The sequence below is a fragment of the Meleagris gallopavo genome, chromosome 10 (assembly GCF_000146605.3).
Source record: "Meleagris gallopavo isolate NT-WF06-2002-E0010 breed Aviagen turkey brand Nicholas breeding stock chromosome 10, Turkey_5.1, whole genome shotgun sequence".
NCBI classification, from domain to species: domain Eukaryota; kingdom Metazoa; phylum Chordata; class Aves; order Galliformes; family Phasianidae; genus Meleagris; species Meleagris gallopavo.
In genome coordinates this window covers 4835855-4858342 of record NC_015020.2, presented here as the reverse complement: position 1 = coordinate 4858342, position 22488 = coordinate 4835855, and the positions used below count along the sequence as shown (strand labels likewise).

General features: G+C 43.1%; 1 long non-coding RNA gene across 1 annotated transcript; it reads right to left on the bottom strand.

Moving 5' to 3' along the window:
• Positions 1–725: 725 nt before the first annotated feature.
• Positions 726–20801, bottom strand: LOC104912272. Its single transcript, XR_794521.3, has 3 exons — positions 20664–20801; positions 5413–5482; positions 726–4707 (listed from the first exon to the last, which is right to left on the bottom strand). It is a non-coding gene; the product is annotated as an uncharacterized LOC104912272 (long non-coding RNA).
• Between the last annotated feature and the right edge of the window lie 1687 nt (positions 20802–22488).

Sequence of the window (22488 nt, the reverse complement as noted above, 5' to 3'; positions counted from 1 at the left end):
GGAGCACACCCCAGGGCAGCAGCATCGTGTAGGAGACCCTACTGCACTCAGGGGCAGCTGTGGAAAATGTCATCGCTGTCACCAGGAATCAGGCTTTCTTTGCTTTCACAGGATTTCAGCCCTTTTTGCAACGATGCAACGACTGCAGGCAGAATTCAAGTGGTGTGCCCATATTTCACTGCCAAATGACCACAAGTATTGGCATGGATACTGAAAGCACTCCTTTATGCCACTGTTTTTTCACTTTCACACCCAAAGCACATGCTGGTTGGTTGCTGTATTTCGGATGATGCAGTGTGTCAGTGGTGCTGCCCGAAAAAACATTCTCTGTAGCTTGCTGTCATGTCATGATTGATATCGGCTGTAACAAGATAAAATGTTATGGTACTGTAATTCTGTCTGATGCAAGGTAGTCTTTGATCTTTACCATTTTGAGATGATTATAATATATACTTAGTTTGATAAATAATACCCTTTCACCGGAGTCACAAAAAGTGGAAGGAAAATTGGCATCTGAAGTTTTGAAACTTCCCCTGTGAGGATGTGATGCTTTTAAAGTGAAAGGCTAAATAACAGGGAGATAGTCCCACTCACCTCGCTAGGAGTAGACATAAGAGTCATTTTCTTGATTTTGTTCTGTATTTTAATTTCAACAGTTACTTGAGCCATGGGAAAAATGAGCAAAAATCAGCAGCACAGCTATCAGAAAGTGTTCTCATCAGGTAATCATTTATTAAAACATTTCAACCAGCTGGTATAAATACGATTGTCATCAGAACACAACAGGCAAATATGTGCTCCCATCTGCACAAGCAAGTCAGCAGCAGTCCCTCCATGTCCTCTGCCACCTGTGCCCAGCACAGGGACCCCAGCGGGGCCCCATGGCCAGCATAGGGCACCCAGCAGGACCCTGTGCCCTGTGTAGGGCACCCAGCAGAGCCCACCATCTCACCACTACTGTGGAAGGGCAATGGCCCTTCAGGTCTTGCGGCAGGATGCAGTCCTGCATTGCCTCCAAGCTGAGGGACACTGGGGGACCCGTCAAGCACCACCAACACTCTGGGGCACAGCTGGCAGTGTGGTTGGGCTCTGCCAGAAGCATGCAGCCTTCATGGCCTGCACTGTCCCACTGACAGCTGGGCTCAGGTTCTGGCAGGGCTGTGCCAGTGCTGTCTTGTGGGAACAGCCATGTGCTGGCAGTGGGTTTTGGCATCAGAGGGTGCTCTGCCAAATCCTGAAAGATTCCGCATGGCAAGAGTAGGGTGTACCTCCAAGGCTGTGATTGTTTTCCATGTAAATGTCTGTTTTGGTTTGTGCTTAAATGATTATCTGTCATTGATTTGTGTGCCTAACTACTACTGCTTCAAGCTGTTTTCAATTATTCTGTTCTCAATACGCTGCAATCCCAAGGATTAGCAATACAGTGTGCCACAAACCACCTTGCAGCAACAGAGCCATAAACTGAAGAGGCTAGAAAGGATTTTAATGGGAGATTAAAGGCAGAAGTGACTCACAGAATGGCAGCGGGGAGGGAGCATGCTGCCTGGCTGCAGCAGGGCTGCTCCACAGTCTCTCAGAGTGCCCTGAAGATCCCAGGTTAATATAATAATTCTTTCCTTATCATGCAGATTGCTGGTAATGATTTCATAATTAGGGATGTGTTTTAAAGAGAGCTTGAAGTGAAGCATGTGCTCTCCCTTTTGCTCTAGGAGGTGCGGAGCTGCAGTGTAGCATTGTGCACGGCTTGTTTCCTTGCCTGCTGAATTTTCCATGTAAGTTTTGCCTGCTTTCTCTCTGTATTTTTAATTGAAAAACTGTACCTTTGGAAAAAGCTGCATTTCCCCTTGGCAGCCCTCTTTCACCACAGCTGGTGTTTTTAAAATAAACAATGTGCATCTACACCAAAACTGGTGAACTGAGCTGGAAGGGACTGCTGCACTGAGCAGCAGTGTGTCTTTCCTTATTCAGTTGTAGGTGCTCAGACATCAGTTGCCTTTAAAGCTTATTTTTATGCACTGCTCTCTCAGTCCTGATGTACAAGGGTTGCACATGCACACATGTGGTGGTGCACAGGGATGGCGGGGGCCAAAGGTTTGGCTGGTGGCACATCCTGCCCCATGCCACTGTGATGGGAGCCTGTAGCTGGTGCCAGCTAAATGTCCCCTGGTGGTGCCACGACCTTGCAGTGCTGTCCTGCGGGTTTCTGGTTCGGTGGGAGGGGACAACCTAAAATCCAAGCCCTCACTTACTGGATTACACACCATACTGCAGTGTTGAGCTGCCTTAAGATTTATTTGTTAGTAATATCAGCAGGCTTTTTTAGCTGTCAGGGGCTGAGGGTGCTTCACTGTTTCTCCTCACCTAGACAAGTGGAAGTTTCCCTATACTTCATCTGTGTTCCTAATTGTTGCAAAGTAATCAACTACATACGCTCATGATGTAGCCATTTGTGATGGTATCCTTCAGCTGGGAAAATGTTACTATTACTGAATTTCTAAGAACTGCTATTAATATTCTGACTTTGAACCAATTTAAATATTTGAACTTTTTGAGAGCATCGTTGAGTTGAATAATGTGGAGAAGCACACTCAGATCAAATCCTCTCTGGATTTTATCAATACAGGGAGTAGGAAGGAAGAGAAGCTATTTGTCTGACATGTATATATGTTTATAGCAGATAAAATCAAATACGTTATCACTATGCACTTTGCCATGTATATTTTAAAACATTACAGGTGGATGGGTACATACACATCTCTAGCTTACAAGAGATACCATCATTAATTTCCACATCGCTATATGTTTTCATGGTTCTTTTAACCTTTTCATATTAAGTAAAATAACAACTAAAGCACTCATTTATGTCCTTGGAAGTACCACACTTGCACACAGTTCCTGTTAGGAAGGCAGGAAATGTCCCTGCAGGGAAGGGGAATGCTCTGCCACCCCCAGCCTGAGTTTGCAACAGGAGCTTCTGGATGTCAGAAATCTGGTGGCAGAAGTGAGAGGTAATTGGAGACAGCTGGCTTACCTTGAATGAGAAACTTTTTATATATTTTTCTCTAGGCCAACATTCAAAAATCTATCAGATCACTTTAATCTCTTGCATTTTGAGAAAATTCAGGTAAAATAAGCAAGTCCCCAAAGCAAAGCTAAACTCTAAGTATCCCGGTACTGAATCTATAAGATCAATAAAAACGCGAGAGATGTCAGCAGTAGCTTTTGCAGAACACAGAGTCATTGAGTCTCAGGCAAAGTGTTTGTATTACTAGGCTTTTCCCATGGTACACCATACCCTTATAATCAGTCTCCAATCTGTCCTTTAACTTTCAATAATATTAAGCTGCAACAAAGCTCACCCAAATGAAAATAAAAGATGTACTCAAAAAGGACTGAGCATCCTCGTGGAACAGTGCTAGAAATCATGGTGTGAGACAGGACTTCTAATCTGATACTCTCCTGTTGTTGTATCAGAGGGACAGCTGAAAACTGTTTTCCAAAAAAAAAAAAGACAGCCAATCCCAGTTGCATTTCAACTATCCTGGTTCAACATATTGCCATATTTAAACTGAAGAGAAAGCCAAACTGGATTCCAGAAGCAATTAGTAAGAGGGACATGGCTGAATAACTCAGGGGGATGTTGGAACTCCATCTGCAGGAGGAACTGCCGAAGTAGCATCCCTTACTTGTGTTCTCCAAACCAGTGCCAAGCTTTGAGTATCACCGTGTTCAGAACAGCAAATGCCACTGCAGTTCAGGAGGTGGTGAGCCCATGGAGCCAGAGGGTATCTTCCTGAAACAACATGGCTATGGATTGCTTAGAGTTGACAAGAAAAAAACAGAAACATTTCAGACATGCACAAGTATACAAGTCTCTTGAGAATGGGGTAGTTTGCCCTTAAAGGTACTTATTTGTAGGACAATATTTGTTTGAGAAAACTCTTGAATCGACTAAATAATTTACAAAGCAAAAACTTCTCTTTTACTGAATGTTTCATCACAGGAAAGTCACAGTCTCCTCACCTTATCACAGAGCTCCACTGCAGTCACAGCCACAGGGCTGTTAGATAGCTCACTCCCGTGATACACTATAATGGGTGTCATTCCTTTTTAGTAAGTCTAAACAAAAGAGTTAATAAATCCTCAGGGCCTCCTATCGCTACATCTATAACTCTTGGCTTTCACTTCCTCAGTGGGGTTGATCTTCTTGAAACTCATGGCATTCTCATAATTCTCTTTAAATAACGAGCTGTGTTTCAGGCTCTCATTCAGTGCCGATGTGTTTTCTGCACGTTTGACTGTGCAGTGTCTGCTGATGAGTCACATCTGATTTACACCCAGATAAACTAAATCATCCCTTGTGGCACACGGCTGAGCACAGCACCCTCTGATCCTCTGATGGTGCCAATGCGGTTTTCTATCACTGTTGGTTTGTAGGATGTCACCCCACTTTGAGTCTCCATAGAGACTGTTCTGAGATGCAGGAATCCCCCAGCTATTGGCTCCTAACGGGACCTGCTGGGTCCAGGATTTCTCAGCAGGGACAGTGGAACACTGTAAGAAATGGAGACCTTTGCTGTGGTTTAGGGGAAATATCTGGGTGAAGATAGTTCTTACACGTGTGCTGTGAGTGAATCTTTCACTGTAATTTCTCCTTTTTCTCTTTGGCAACTTTTAACACTTTTCTCCTACTGCTTTCTGGTGACACTGCAAAACATCCACAAGAAAGTACATTCTTTTTAGGAAAGTAAAATAGTGAATAAGTGTATTTTAAGCAGAAATCTAATTTATGTCCAACACTGGACAAACCCCAAATATGAATAGCAACTCATGGGAAAGGCAGCTATTTCATACCCACCATGAATGAAAGCACAAAGTCACATCTCAAAATGTGCCAGAATAGAAGCAAGTTTTAAAATTTAACTTTGATCTGACTTATATTTTTAATAATGTAAACCTGACATTTTCTCTAGTGCCACACTGACAGCAGGTGAGGCTCACCGTACATTTCCAGAGACCCTCCCCAGCCACCCTTGTCACAGCTCCACCACTGACACCATGGGCTCTGGGTCCAGGTGGACCTGGCCCTCAGAATGAGCTCATTGATGTCCCATCAGCTTTAAGTCCAGTTTTTGCTAGGGTGGGCCAGTTTGCTAACTGGACACTGACACTCCCAGCAACTGGAGGGGATAGGAGCCTTCTGACACGTGTCATACAGTGAATGAGTCTCCCCAGCACATTCCATAGGCGATGCAACACAACAGCAGAACTTTTCTATAATTTCACTTTACATCTGTAATGCGACATGTCATGCCAGATCTTATCTTTAGGGTGAAAAAATAACGTTTGAAATCCTATTTTCTAGATCAAAGCCTCTCTTGCTTGTTTGTAATTAAACATTTTGACTCTTACCTTAGTTTCATGTTCAGATTATCCAAGAATTCAAGTGTTTCATTATGACAGAAGAGGAAGTTGCTTTGATCTAGAAAATAATTCGTACTTAATAGCTGGAAAAGTTAATTATTCAAATAACAATAATATAAATATTGAATACACTAAAATAGCAGAATATTAAATAAGCCATAAAAAAGCATGACCTAATATATGCTGTGCCATGTTCTCATACTGACAATATTAATAAAGAACAGTGGTTTATATTATCATGTGTTTGTTTCATGCGTGAATATAAAGGACTTCTGCTCTAGGAGGCCTGAGTGGGGACTGACTCTCAAGGCATTAGGCAAAATAAAAAGAAGGTGCCTGCTGGAGAGGTGGACAGAAAATGGGAGCGTGATGGGCTAACAAAAGTGTATTTCCAATATTACTTTAAGTGGGCACCAAAAGGCCAAGGCTGCGTTTGTCAGGGCTTAATAAAAAAAAAGGTGACATTCTAATTGAGGCATGGATAAGAAGAGGAGAGACGAGGGTCTTTGTCTTGGTTCTGACCAGGAAAAGCTTCCTCTTAGAGATGCTAAGCAGGAGGCGTCTGTGGGATTATGCCATAGCCGGGATGCATGGACCAGGGAGAAGGGTCTGAGTCAAAGCTGACACACAAATTATGGGCCTGAATGACAGGCGGGATGGTGAGGATGTCCACAGTGATCAAAGAGGGGAGTAGCAGGGAAGACATGATGTGGGGAAGATTACAAGGTCTGTCTCATTCACATTGAGTCTGAGTTGACAGACAGTCATGTACAAGAGACGTCAGGGAAGCAAGACCAGAGCTGAGTTGGACAGAGGAGACAGGTTGTGAGCATAGGTGGATCCACCACTGGCTGCACAGTGGTGGTACCTGTGTTTGTGTTTGCAAGTGAAATTACCCAGAGATATGGAAAGGTGAAGAAAGGGGATGCAAAAAGGGCGAGGTTCCATGCGATCACCACAGAAAATAAGACTGCTGGTGACATACATAAAAATGAGGTTAGAGCAATAAATACACGAGGATTTTAATGTCAAAATTGCTTCTAGCTTGCAATTTCATTTTACCAAATTGAACTTCCCAAATAAATAATTTGAAAAATATTCTTTTATTTTTTTATTTAAGAAAATGTCATCAAAATTAATGTAATTTCATGTACCTAGTATTTTAGCATAAAATATCTTTTGCAAGAGAAAAGATGTTTTAAAGACAAAAGACAAAATTTGGAGCAGCTTGCTTTTAACTCTAAACATAGCATCGTCTACTGTCAAGTAACATATTTCATTATCTTCTTCATGTCTCAAACCGCATTAAAAAGAGTAGAGAGGTTTTGCTGATTCTGTTGTAATCAATCCTGTCAGAGTTGTTATTGGATTTATCTTGGAATCTGAACAACAGCATTTTTCATTGTTGTTTTAGATTCTCTTTGCGATTGTACAACTAACATGGTTAAGAATATAAGAAAATCTAAAATATGCTAATCTGAACAAATAAAATTGCTAAACGACTATAAAATTACCCATGAAGCCTGCTTGGCTCCGAATAAACATCCATGACTCTTATTTAGTGGACTTTAATGAAATGCAGGGCTATCCAGGTATGAATTAATTCTAGAATTATGTCAGAGTGAAGCGGTCTCATATTTACCTGCCTTCATTTGGCATAAAGGTGTTCAAACATTTATCAAAATAAAAGCATACAGGCATAGCAGAGCCAAGCGGCACCGAGAATAAAACTGGGCAAAATTCTGATGCTGCAGAAAAAGCAGACCCAGAAGGAGCCTCACACGTGCCTCAGCCTCCCTGAGCCCAGCATAAAACCACTCAGCTGATGCACAGTGGTGTTTATAAATCACGCACACAGCTCAGAGCCTTCAGTGCAGCACGGACAATAAAAGGGAATTAAGATGCTTAATGAGGTGAGATACTTCCTACAAACGGCAGTCTGTCTTTCTTTCCTTCTCATACTCGTTGGGATACCATTTTATTTCTTTTTCTGCCTCTCATCTTTTCTCTTGCTCACAAGGAGCCTGGCTTTTCCTTCAGAAGAATGTGATAAGCAGCAGCACTAGGCGTACACGGACAGGCTGTATTCCCATTCCCAGTGCATGGATGTGCCCTTAGAGCCCCAAACTGCTGCCTCTATTGCACAGGTCAGCAGACACTTTCCAGTGCTCAGCCTATGGGGACTGGGGCTCCAGTTGCCCCTGCCCACAGGCACAGAGGGGATGCCCCATGCCACTGCGCACCACTGTGACATGCAATGTCATGAAATCTGCATCAGAAACAACATGACAAAATAAAACTGAATTACCACCCTAGGATGCAGCTTGCTGGAGCATTAATACGTTTCTTGGGCTATTGAAGTCATTTAGCCTCCACAGGCACAGCTCACAATGGAACCAATGTATTATTAATGTCCCAGCAAAGCACACTCCATTGTGTCTTAATGCTACAGTGTAAGATGCCTGCAAAGGAAACAGTCATGTAAGACAGGGAGCAGTGCCTGCTAGGAGGATGGATGGACATGATGGCATTGCCTGTGGCTCCAGCAGTCTCAGAGATGCCTCAGTAGCGTTTCTCCCTGTATCCTTCTACAGAGGATTTTTCCAAAGCATTTCTAAACATCTATTATTTATAAAGCACTGTTGCTTTGCGTGGTGCTTCATGGGCAAGAAAGGAAATGCTGCCCCGAGGAGCCTGCAGGGGCTGCTGGCAATGCCATGGCCATGCAGGCAGGGCAGGCACGGCTTCCTCCTGCCTTCAGCCCCTATCTCATTGTGCCCATCTTCCCACTGCAGCCCTAGGAGGTAAGGGCCCAAATAAACCCTGTTGTGCCAGCCTGCTGCCACTTTCACACTGCTTGTGCAGAGCCTATTCCTCAGAGAGGCCGTCCCTCTCCAAATCAAGAGCTCAGGTAACCCATATCATCATACAACTTGCTGCTACCTGGATTCCCCAAAAAACAGCCGTGGGTCAAGCCACCTCCTTGGGCACCAGGAGCTGGGGCCAGGTGAAGGGAGGGGGCTGGGTTTAGGAAGTGCAAAGAGCGGTAGGGCTGTGCAATGGGAGAGCACTTTGTGCACTGCCCAACACACCAATGGCTCACACGCACCTGAATCAAAGCCTCCTTTATAAATAACCCTGGGAAGAAGATCTCCACAGTGACAGCTAAAAGATCTAAAGCAAACCTTGCACAGGCCAGGCAGCTCTGTTCCAGCAACAGAGCATCTTCACTGTTTGGTTGGAGATTGGTCATAGACATGCCCAGACTGACCTGGGTAAGCCTTCTGTAGAAGCCTGACACCCTGAATCAGGAGATGGTGACAACCCAGTATGGATACTAACTTCAACCTGAAGGAGCTGATCTTCCAGGAAAAAAGGCAAAATGCAAGAAAAGAGATCAGATAGATGAATAGTGTTTGGGGGCAGAAGTGAAAAAAATGAGAATCTATATATTGAGCACATGACCATGCTGGGCAGAGCTGAGGAATGACAAAAGGTTTAGTTCTGGGACTGAAGAATCTGTGGGGCAAAATTGCCTCAGATCAGATAGATCTTGTAATTCAACCCAAGGTAGAATGTTGCTTCAAGCTTCAGGCTTGGGTATTCTAATCCTTTCCTATAATTTTTCTACTCTTGTGGTTTGTAATTGAGAAATGCATTTCAAGGCAGAGGAGTCAAAAGGCTCATTTTTTGAAATGTCAGAGTGAACTGTCTCAAGGTTTTCAGCATCTCTTGCCACCTGCCACTTCCCTACTATTTTTTCATTGGCTGAAAATTTATTGAGTCTGACTTAATTTATTGACAGTTTAGATACCCCCAAATTTCTTTTTTCCAGAAAATTTACTGCTTATCACAAAACAAAGTGAATTATTCCCTCCACCCCCTGCGGAGAGGCAATACTGAGGTGAGTGTATTGTGGCCAGTTGTGAACATGGATGGGGAAATTGATTAGCCTGGATGCTGGTGGGAGAACCTTCCATGGGGAACCGCAGCAAGCAGGGATAGAGCTGGGGCTGGCTGAGCAGGACAGAGGGATGCCAGGAAGCTACTTGTCGGAGGAGTTCAAGGGGGCAACCGTGACAGCCATGGATGGGAAGGGATGACAGTGGTAGAGCCACCAGAGGATGAGTGGCTGGGTAAGAGCTTTGGCAGTCTGGACACTGAAAGCTGTGAAGCACACAGTAGTTATAAAGGAAAACCCAGCAAAGGAATGACCTGCTCAGTGAACAAAGCGTGTGGTAAGCACACAGTCTGTGCTCCATACTGTAAAAAATGTCGTAAAGCAGCTGCTGAAAGAATGCAATGATTGAATCAATATATTCTTCTCCTATTTCCAAAGCCTTTGCTTTCAGTAGTTTTCTAGTTCAATAATGTATGTGCTGTGACAGATACAGAACAGTCAATATTAACAGCCCCCTCCGGCTGCAGTTAAATTTATTTAAAAATCTTCACATTTTCATACATGAAGTAGATGTTTGAAATTGATCAGAGTTTTCAGCGTATTTAAATTAAAACAGCTCCTGTTTTATCAGGTTCTTCTAACCGCTCTGATGGTTAGGGCCGTGTCCTTCAGCTACAGATATAATTGTCCCCTGACAGGTAACCGATTGCTGCATATGCAGACTCTGCATGCAGAAATGAAGACCTCCGCTCTCTGGCTGACCCTCTTCCTTACTTCTCTGCCAAGCCACTACATCCTGACACTTTGGCATTGAGCAGCACATTGGAGAACAGTGCTCACACTCTCCTGCTGCGTGGTCCGGGCTCCAACATTACCCTTGGTTAAAAGACAGATGCACGATCAGCAGCACACGTCCATCTTTCAGCGTGTTTGCATGTTTCTCTAGTCTAATCTCTACAAGAATCGAGCTGCCCCTTGCTCAAGCAGTGGTTTGGCAGGCCCAGTCCCACCTCTGAGCCTTCTCTCTTGGGGCTACAGCCCTGGGTGGCACGCTGCCTGCAGCTCCTGGGCAGCTGGAACAAGTGGCCAAGATCACTGAACTCTCAGAGTGACAGGTGATCGATATGCCTAACAATTAGTATCAAATATACAGTAAATGATGCATAATATCATTGGTGAAAAATGTTCTATTTAGGCAGAATGTAGATTGATGTCAGAAAATGCTCTTTAGCGTGTGAAATAATCAAGTCAACTGCTTGATGGATGTACTCTATAGTCTATTTACATAGCTCAGATTCAGTACACTTACACGATATTTGCATCAGAAACATATCTATAGTCAACCAATGGGGAAGAATACATGATTTTACCAACATGCTTATACATTAATAATATTACTTGGCAATCTGATGTTTCAAGACCCAGGGTGAATTACTTATTAAAAACCCATATACAGCTATCTGTCTTTATCTTTCTTTCTGTGTGAGCCATAATGGCCCTGATTGTTTTCAAAATTACATTTGGCCAGGATATGACTGTTACATGAAACCTCTTAAACCAATATCATTTCCCTCACTGATAAAATACATTATACTGCTGGATGCATTGAGCCAAACCATTAACGAAGGAAGCTTAACCTAACCTTTGTGCTTTGTGACCAGCCGTTATGGCAAACTAACATTTCAGAAATTGTTTCAAAAGTGAAGTTGACATGATTATGAATATGTATATTAAGTTCACTTATAACTTGGAGCTTCTCCTATCATCCTCATTTTTAATGGTTTGAGTTTTGCAGGAGACTTAGTTACTAGGGAAGATAGAAGGAAATGTACTCCATTTAGCACTGTTTAGGAATGCAGGCCCATGATAAATTAGCTAGATAAGGTCAAATTAAGCAAGGTCGGCTTTAAAGCTTGAATTCAGGATGTATGAGAAAAATAAAATGCATGTCTTCAGTTAAAATTTGAAAAGAGATGTGGCGGAAGTCATAGAGCAATCTCAAGTCAAAGTATTCATAACATTTGCAGTATTTCAAAAAAGCATCTCAAGCTCTGCTGCTTCTTAGAGAAAGGCAAGACTCTCAGACCTCCTGGCCAAGACAACAGTGTCTGACAGAAAGCAGGTGATGCAACATCAGTGAGAAACACTGCTCTGACGAGGAAATAATGAAGTCATTTTTCTGAAGCTAATAATGAACTGGATGTTCTAAAATGATTCTATGATTCTAGATCTTCATCTTGACTTCTCACAACAGAAAGAGGAGACTTCATCATTTTCATGCTCAACAAGATGATTCACAGAGCAAAATTAAAGGGCAAGACCCACCTGTAAGCAACAACAAGGCTTAGCTTTTTTTATGGCACCTTTTCTCTTTGAGTGTCTCATGACTTTACAGAGTATGGCAGGCCCCGTAAGATCTTGGCTCATGGTATATCCCCATGGCCTGGACACAAAGACTGAATCAGGATCACCAAAAGGAGAAGGCAAACCCAGGGAAGAAAAGCTGCATAATTCATTATATTTGCAAGTTAAAGGTAACACAGAGTATTGCTGTCTTGCCGCAGCAGTCTCAGCCCACCATTCTGAACAGTTTCCAGAGGAAAATCATTGCAGAGGCTTGCTTCTCTTTATTTTTGTCTTTTGTTTCTCCTATTCATCTAGTCTTTTGTCATTTCTGAAAACATTAGAAGCACTGAGTACATTCCCAATGTAGGCAGACGAAACAAAGGGATGCACTGCTAATTGTAGGTTACAAAAGGTACATAACAGCTTCTGTACTTGGCAGGACAGAACTATGTGTAATTTTAGTCTACATACAGTTTTATCGATATAGATAACCAGTTTACAGCAAGTAAAGCATGCGGTTGACTAGTTTGTTTTATCAGCCCTCTGAAATTGGGCATTTACAGCCTAGTTTGAGCAAGTTAAAACCGGTTATTGGATGTTCCGGAGGTGTGAGGGACACATTACATTTACAAGCATTTCAGTGGCTTGATGTCTGATGACATGAAGAGTTTTCTGGTGAAATTCAGTTCATCTCTAGGAAGGGCACTGAGAACTGCCAATCCACAGGAGACTATGGGACGTTAGGCCATGTTGTGCTTTCCTGACCCTAACTCCTGGGAACATGCTCAGACACCAAGCACCTGAGTACAACATAGGTGGAGAGGAGTACAACATTGCTCACTTGGAGGATGACCATGAGCCAGTATGAAAAAGTAAATGCTGTTTCATCTGAGATGTTTCTGGTGCAAATGGAAGGTGGTAGCAGTAGAAGATGCTGGTAAGATTTGGTTTGAAACATCTACTGACTGAGTACAAGAGCTTTAAGAAAATGATGCGCAGAAGCATAGTGCTGTTCCTTGGATTTATCAGGTCACTTGTGATTTAGTTCAGGAGATGAAGCCAAGGAGATGGGCTTGATGAGCCCAACACTGGGGAGGGACAGGGAGCAGGATGGCTCTGTATCAGGATGAGGAGAGGCAGAGAAATGAGCTAAAGGACAGTATTGTTGTAAAAACACAGATTTAACCTGGCCATGGTTGCTCAGTAAGCACTGTAGTAAAGAACACATCATCACCTGACATCCTCTCTACTCATATTCACCCTCTTCAAAGCAGCACCCACTTCCCTTTCTAACTTCTCCCATCTGCAAACGATGCTCTGAACTCCAGTCTAGTGAGCTGCTCAAGCTGAAACGGAGGGATGCTCTTAGTGCTCTAGTTAGTGCTGTCAAGCAGTCTGAAATGGAAGCTAGCAGTTGTCTTTCCAAATGGCTACAGCTACATGTAGCTCAGAAATGGTAAACTAAAAAATCTTTTTGTATTTGAACTCCTTCCAATTTCATTCAGCAGGATACTGGCAGACCACTTTCTGTGTTAATTATTTCTGTCCCGATTCCCTGGCCATACAGAGCATTGGATCGACAATATCACACTTCACCATTTGTTAATACTTCCAGCTGAACACAGAAAGAAATTGAAATAAAGGAATTTCACCCAGAGGCAAATCTCCGAAAGACGGGGAAGGGGAGAGAAAGATGCCACTGGAGTCAGAAGAGACACATATCTCGCCGATCTGCAACAATCTCTCCTAGTTTTAGAAATCCTTAAGAGCAGAAGAATGACACATTGTATTAGTCACTGGAAAGCGCTTAATGGGTCTGATCCTGGAATGAATTACGCTGGCTTAAATCTGGAGTGACTCCAACAAAGTCAGAGATTAATCAAGAACTTTTAATGCCTGATTAGGAAAGACTGCCTCTGTGTTGCTGGCAGGTATAAATGAGAAGACCCGGGCATAAAATTACCTCATTGCTCCCACAAATCAGTGAGCTAAATGGCTACATCTTGACATTCACACCATCAGTAAATTATAGTGAGGCACAAAAATCTGGGAACAATTCAATGCGAGTGCAAAACAGAAGCTAAAAGCCGAAGTATATGAAGCCCACTAACACAAATGTTACCTGTTAAATCTCTACATAGCATCAAGCCTCTGGGAGAGCACAAGGGAACACAAGAGACGACGTTATCCAGAAAATATGTCCTGGAAGTCCTTTTACAAGAAATTGCACCAGGACTTTCTCATGGTTTGAGGAGTCTCTTGTTGCACAGCATTGACAAGCCCAGGTACTGGTTGTACCAGCAGGCCACGGCAAATCTGGCAATCCACATGTGCCACATGCACTGTACTTCTAGCTGTTGAGATAGATGTCACCTGAAATCAGCAGATATCTCACAAAAAAATACAAAATTAAATGAAATTGTTTCAACTCTGTGGCACGTCCTGTAAAATAGCAAGTACTGATAAGAGAAAACTAAGCTCCCCACGCACACACTGAATCCACATAATAATTAAATTACTTCAATTATGGAAACTAAACAGCAGCATTTGGAAGTAGAAAACAACAACAACAACAACAACACACACACAAAAAAAAAACACACAAAAAAAAATGGGTTGTTTTCGGACAGACAAAATCAGTGATTTTCTCAATAAATTTTAAAACTGCAGCTGAAAGGTTCTGGTTAGAAAGATTGCAGTCTCCCTCTGAAGAACAAGCTTCTTGTTTTGACAAGGTGTGGAACAAAGGGATGCAGAGAAGTTGATGATGGACTATTTTAAAGCAACCTCATAGCCCTCACCATTATTTCTCTGGAGTTCTGTGGGACATTTTCAAAAAACAGCTCAGAGGGCTGAAGGAGTCTTGTTCACACACAAGAAGAATACATCTTAGCAGAAGCCAAGCTCTTTTGGAAATCCCAGTGAAAGCATATTGCTGTGCTGTTGCGTCAGGGGGGCTGGCTTTCCCCACACAGCTACTGAACTGATGCTGCTACTGATACTCTAGTGAAAGTACTCCAGAAGTTATTTGGGAAAGATAAAAAAAAACAAAAACAAAAACAAAAAAACAGCATGGCAAAGCATCAGGAGCACCACAGTGCTGTGTTTCCTCACCCATAACGCCTACATCACCCAGCCAGTATTGCTTTCTGTCTTGAATCCTTCCTCAGGACTTTTCTCCTACTGCAATAATTCAGCCAGGAAAGTTTATAGTAGTAATTACTTCTACTCGGAATAACAATTTGTGACTTGATATGCAGGTGCCACTAGGGAGTTAGGAACCCATTGCTGCCCCACAAAGTCCCTTCCCTCAGTCCCAGCTCCCACTTTCTGCTGCCTGCATCCATGCTAGTGCAGACCTCTGTGGTCCACACATGGTGTCTGAACACAGGGTTGGGTTTAGTAAATAACAGAAAGAAGATTGAGGCAGGCTAGGCAGCCCTAGAATTTACTGCCCCAGTACAGGTTTCCTTGCACCCAGCCTTGGGCATCACAGGCACACCAATGTGTCACAACGGCATGTCATACTGATGTGTCACCACACTATTTTCCAGAAGGCAACACCTCCCCATGGGACACAAACTGTGTGTGTAGGTGTGTGAGGTGGAGATAAACTCGTTAATGATTGTGAGTTGCCCATTCACTGTACTGTAGGAATTTTGTGGATACTGAGGTTAGAATTTCATCTCTTCTGCTTTCATGGATTTAACTAAATCTCACCCAGGATTTTGAAACATGCCAGGATTAGAGAACAAACTCTTTAAACATAAGCCTATTTCTTACACTAAAATTCCTCCAGCTGGGATCAGCAATAAAAGGAACAGTTTTGAGGTCTCCATCCTCACTGTGGCAGCCTGTAACAGGAACAGATTGGGCCCGGGCAGTGAGGGCTTTTACCGACCTTAACCTCTGGGCTCTGGGTTCTCACTGCGGGGAAAGCCAGCTCTTACCTCAGCCGAACCCTCTACCCCCACATACAACTATTCGAAGAGAAATACTATCAGCTGACTAGACTGTAAGCTCTCTTTCTCAGAAAATCATTTTGTCTCAGTGCTCATGAGTTTGGATGGAGCACAGTTCAGCTGCAATCACCTAGCAAGCAGGATATGTGAGCAAAAAGTGGGTCCTTGTGGAAAACCCGTGCACCCAAAATCATCTTTGAAAAGCACATCCAGCGTTATACAGGTGCCTACTCAATTTATGATAGGAAACACACCTCAGCTGCAATGAAAACCAAGTGTGAAACCTTGCTCACAGAGAAGAAGGTTGCTGCAGCTCCATAGGTTGGAAGAGGCAGGTTATACGGGTCACTTTGTGAACCTGTTCTTTTGTCCCTCTGGCATCCAGCTGCATGGAAGCCCAGTCCCACCAGACCTTCTTGCCAACACTGGCCCATTTTCACAAGATAGTTCAGCCTCATGTCTTAGCATGCCCAGTAGCCCCAGCTGCACCCAGAGAAGTGTCCAGACACTCAAGGGAAAGAGTGTTCAGCAGACAGGGTTTATTCTCTCAGAAGTGATGCCTCTACCACCTTGGGCCTATCCACTGCCACTCACCTTTAAAGGAAGGAGACACAAGACTTGTCATGGCACAGACCTCATGGTGCTGCCAAGGCTTTCCCTAGTGCCAGCTCATTGCAGAGCTGGGGGGGGTTGCTATGAGCTCTCACCTCATGGCAGATGACAAGCTCAGTCTCTCAGCATAAAGTCTTCTCTGCCCACTGTCCTGTACCCTCATTCTGCCTTCCCTGAGGCTCGGGGAGAAAGCACCATGGCCTGACAGCTCCGTGCGGGAGGTCTGCGCTGCAGCCCTGGAGAACAGGAGTGGAGAGTGCAGTGCACGCAGAGGCACTGAAGTCTGGTTCAAACATACTTCAAAGCTCGTGGAAGCCAACAGGGGTCTTACATGCCGCTACTGATATTCACATCAATCCAGAGCACTTTGTCCAAGTCCACACAGTGGGATCTCTACAGAGTTATAAATAGATCCCAATGCTCAGGACTCCCCCTACCATGCTCAGTCCTGTTCTTACTGCTCCCTGGATACACATGGCACTTGTGGATATTGTGTCTCATTTTTCCATTGACTACAATTCATTTCTCATCTTTCTAACGAAAAAGAAAAGACCCACATCTTTGCTGGTACACTTGTTCATCTTTCCATCATGCTGATCCTTATTGCAAAAGAGATAATTGGGCAGTGGACTGTCAGGCAGACAACTGAAGGAGAGAATCTCACCAGAACATGATAATATGTCTCTGAAATCTCAACAAAAAATGTTCATAGAATTTTACCAGCTGACTTTGCTAAATACTGATACTCTTGTGTCCAGCATTTTTGGTTACTACAGGCAGATTTTGTGTCAGCTTCATGCTGTCTGAAGACCAACTTCATACATGGCCAAACCATGTCTGCTGGATAGTCCAAGCACACCTGGGGCTGGATATCTCTGGTCTGCAGCTACATTACTCTTGTTTTCAATGAGACAAGGACAAAGCATTGTGTGTTCATTATACTTAAAGCTAAGCATAATGTCTAGCAACAGAAACAAAGAAAATATATAGTGCAGTCAGTTTTATCCAAATTGTTGCAAGCTTTTATAGAACCATAAAGATCTGCAAAATGGTCTTTGTGTAAAACACTGCAACTCCAAACATACTAAAACTAAAATCAATGAACATTCTTTAAAATGAGTGAATACACCCACATAGTTCAAATTTCATTGTGTTTAGACACACAGTAGATGTTCTGATACATCAGCTTTGATTTTGCCTTCCCCTCCTCTCAGATATTCTTTTTATAAGTTTCCTGTATGAAATATGTTGAACCTGGGGGGCTGGGGGAAAGCAGTATTTGGTCTTAAGCATTCATTAAACATCTGTAGGAGTTAATACAAAGGAAGAATCTTTGAATAAATCTAAAAAATTAGGAAATTGTACTTCTGATCTTGACTTCATCCTCATGCATCAACTAACAAATTTCAGTTTTGTTCATCTTTATTGTGTTTAAACAAAACACTGAAAACAACAACCCTCACCCAACTGTTATATATAATTTCTAATGACAGGGTAGCTTTTGTTCTAAATGTACATGTAAAAGACTTTCACTTTAATATTCTAATTCTCAGCTCTTAACTTAAAATAGTGCTTTACAAGTGATCTCTACTGATAATGACATACATTTACATTAGAATTCCAACTCGATTTTCTACCTTTCATAATCTACATATATCTTTTGTTTTGTTTCAGATTCTTTTTCTTGCAGGTTATGTAGATTTGGCTGCAGTAGATTTTTTTCCCCAAAGAATATCCAAAAATACGTCTGCATATTATAGAGTTGGAAGAACTGTTTGTCACAGTCTGCTTGACAAAACAAGTCCTTTTTCTGTGTGCAAATTATTCAGAAGGCATTCAAGTAGTACAAATGCATTCATTATTAGAAATTATTCCATGAATTTCATAATTTGAGGCCAAAAAGGGACTATCAGTTCACCTACAGTTTGACCTCTTGTACCACATGGGCCACTACATTCCTCCCACGCACTAAACTCAAAGACTTCATTAGACTAAAATATTTCAGTCCTCAGATTAAATTGTGATTCGCTGGTTGAGAACAAGACAAAGCTGCCAGCAACATTGAAACCCCCTGCAATAGCAAAGAACTACTGAGACATGTCCAGATCATCCAAGTAGGTGAGACATAATTTTAATGAGCAGTAGGACGTAGATATCTGCAGAAGATCATAGGCTGCGCTATAGCAGACATCTACTCTCGCCTCAAGGCAATTAAGAAAGGCTGTGGGTCTCTAAGCATAAATGTCTAGTGCCACTTGACACTTCATTTGAGGTATCCTGGTTTGTCTGAACGCAGGACAGACAGCACAGCAGCAGCACAAACCTGCACACTGGGGAGGAGGCTGAAGACTAGATGTGCAAGGCAGCAACAAGTGGCGGCAGACCTTCTACTTCACAGCTACTATGAGTACTAAGACACACAAGTCCAGGTTCTTCATATGCAGCTCCATGGAGACTTAGGCAATATATCAGAGTAGCCTAGAAAGCTGTTCAGCCCACCCAGACGTAGGTACCAAAGCTTAGTGCTCAGCTTGACAGACTCTCTTCTCATTAACTCTCTGCAATCCAAATCACCCTGAACGTCTCTAGGGATTCAGAAAAACATGAGGAAACAAAGAGTCCAGGATCCTCCAGGTAGATATGCATGCAAAAACTGTATTCCTGACCAAGAAAGTGCCTGACCAAAGCCCTGAAGCATGAGGTTTCGTTAGACATCTCAACCAAGGAAATGGAAATGTAAAGATAAGGCCAATGGCAACGCTGACAATACCACCAAGCCCATGCCAGGCCACACCAAAACTCCCAGATCAACTGAGCACCCCTAGGCTGTGCAAGCAAGTGGCATTCCTGTGACCTGCTGCCTGAACAATGCATGGCTTACTAGTACCCTGTCTACTGTGGATTTCACTTGGAAAGTCTTCCCCTCACTGCGACAAGTGAGAATCTCAAATACTGCAAGTCTCGTGACAATACATCCTTATCCTCTACACCTCAGAGTGTACATTACAACTGGTTTTAACAGTTTGGTCCCTGCCTCTTGTAGACTTTGATATTTATGTTCCCTCTCCTTCACTACCCTGCTGTTGTGGGTTTGCAGATTAGGCCTGGGAGAAAACAAGAATGTGCCCATCTCTATGTACGAAACACTGTTTCTCCATGGCAAACAGTCAAATTTCACAGTCTGTGAAATCCAGGAGATGTGAAAATAGTGCAGTCGTGCACAGCTCTCCTCTCAGAAGTGCTAAGCAGAGAGCAGCTCTCCATAGCCCCCACGGCTACGCATTTCCATAAAAGACAAGAATCAAGACCTTACCAAGCATTAGAGTTCTTTAAATCATAGGTAAAACTAATCTGTATTCCAATTTGAAGAAAGTCTCTGAAAGGACAAAACATGCATGTTGATGGCAGAGAGAAAAATCATATGTCTGTTCACTGGGAAAAAAAATCCAAGAATATTTAATGTGTGAAAATAGGACTCCAGTTATGCTGTTAAGAATAATGAAATCTAGGGTGCTAAGTACTCTATGTGTTGCTCTACAAGCTAAGCTGCCTGAGGCAGTTTTAATTTCTCTAGCCAATTTTTCTTAAATTCTCTTTAATTTACGCATTGACGTGTCCATCACAGGCAGAGGAGGGGCTGGACAAAGTGCACCCTGAGGCACTGCCTATCCCAGCCAGAGCTGAGCAAAGAGAGATGGAGCCAGGGTACCCCAGGAGTAGCCTCTCTACATATGTATATGTATATGTAGTATCAAAATAAACCTAGATTCTTTGCAGGTTTGGGTGGGTATGGTGTGGGCAGAGGAGAGGTCAGAGGGCAGAGCAAAGCAGCAGGAGGAGCAGACACAGTCCTTGCCAAGCTGCGGGACCAGCAGCTCCATCCACTGCCTCGTCCTGCTGCTCAATTTGCTTGGGTAGGGCTGAAGTAGTGCAGCCATTGCATTGAAGACCAAGGAAGGAAATACTTAGACTATTCTCATACTGCTCATTTAGGAATTTTTATTAATATTTTGATTTTTTTCTGGTCCTTTGGTTTAGCCTCTAGGCACCACCACACAAATTGGCTGCTCCAGGACCCCCTGCCATTTCTCACCAGCATAGATGTTATGCATCTTTTTTCGGGCAAACAAGATGCACTTTGATATTAACATTTTCAGTAGTCTCAAAATGTAAGTAGCTTGCCATACAATATCATGCTATTACCTTGTCGGAGCATTTCACTCCTCTTTTTTTATTATTCCTCATAGCTACTTTCCTTGTCAGGAACAGGCTGAAATTAACTTGTCAAAATTATTAAATTTGAGAGGCAAACATAATTCAAAATTGGATAGACACAAACAAGTGACAACAGCAGGAGCGTGCATTTTGGGGGACTACACCAGGCATATTTGCATCTTACTCGTGAAATATGTATTTACCTCTACAAATCACTGTGGAGCTTGCTGGGGTTACACTTCACAGGAGTCACTGAGTTTAAGTCACATACCAACTGTTTGCAGCTTTGTGGGGCTGCCCAAATGCCATCAACAACCTCTGCAGCTGGGATTTCTTCTGGCATGCACCTGAAAGAGCAAAAATGGTGATTGTGAGATAGTGGAGACCATTCCTTTCTCTCTCTTGTGCGCAATCAGTCTTTAATGAAATAGCCCCTAAATATGTGGTTTGCCCATAGACTGCCAGGAAAACAATACTTCGGATTTGCATGATCTTCACTGTTTGTGCTCTACCAGGCAGAGCTGCTGTGCTTGCAGCAGCACACAGATTAAAGGGGAACAGCTGTGGAAAGACTAGAGTGTGTTTTGGGGGAACCCAAGGGCACACCTGGAGAAGCAAGGGCTCATGGTGACATCCTTGTGGAGTGCTCCACGTGGGAGTCAGAGCCCTCCTGGGGAGCAGAAATGAGGGATAGGTAAGTGTGCATGGCTTTGCAAGGAGGCATGCACAGTGCTGGCATGCAGGCATAGCAACCATGCTGCCCTGAGGCTACATGTGCCCACTGTGCATGACACCAGTAGGAGCAGCAATGCTGAGCAGCATGTTAACACACCCCTGGGCCTGAGCAGTTCTCCCACTCACAGCAAGCAGGGAGAGAGATGCAGGGATAGAGATGCACAGTACGGTCAGATCAACACAGTTCTTTCATGTAGCAGTCGAATCTGAAAGCACCCAATACCATTTTAGACAGCTCTCCACATTTAAGAACTGAAAATCAACAAACTATTGGCACTGCAACTTCAAAGAAGGACCTGCTCAACGTTCTCCATTTTCCAGAGATGAAAACCTGAGTGAATGGATTATGGATGTTTTTCTCTGTTTCAGTGCAAGATCTCCTCCCTCTTCTTCTCCACTCCTATCAGCAACCAGAAAACGTCCTCAAAACTTGATAGAAAGACAAGACACGTGAGATAGTATGTTATTCTCAATGGAGTTTTTGGAGCAGCTGAAGTTTTGAGCTCATCTACTGCTCTCTCTCTGATTCAGAATCGCATTTCTCCAAAATTTCAACCGTGATGAACTTTCCCAAAACAGAAGCAGCAAGCTGCTTCCCACCATCACATACTTGGCCTGTATCCCGTCTATCCATATGCAGCAGATGTAAATATAATTTACTGGCACAAGCTGCTTTCTGCACATGGCAACATTCTAAGTCTTCTTTAGCATCCATGTGAAGAAATAAACCATTCTACTGATACACTCGAATGCCCCAATAATGCTCCATAATGACCTGTGAATTGTGATCTTTCTTAATATGCATAGATCAATTACTCACATAATTATGTCTCACATCATTTTGCTGAATTGTTAATAATTCTCACCAAAGTAACAATGGTTCCTTACAGACAACACAAGTCTGCGCTTTGCTAGCTTCCATATATGGTAGACTTGTGCACAAATAGACTCAGTGCCAACACCAGTTGCATCAGTTAATTTTGGGCATGACCTCTTCCAGCTGTGCCCAATTATTGCAGGTAAAGCTTGAAAATTCTCCCAGCACATTAAGGATGTTCAGAGATGCTTTGGTGAGCGAATTGGAGCAAATGCAGATGATCTATCTTTCTACCCTATAGAAATTAAATGGCCAGAATGATGTTGCTTTAATCAGGGAGAAGAAGACTATAAAGTCAGAATGAAGTGTTCTGGATGGAGACAACCTGTCTGGTGACGATGGGAAATCCTGCGTATCAGCACATTCCTTCTTGGCTTCGTCCCCGCTCACTGGATGTGACTCAAAGGAAATGCTGG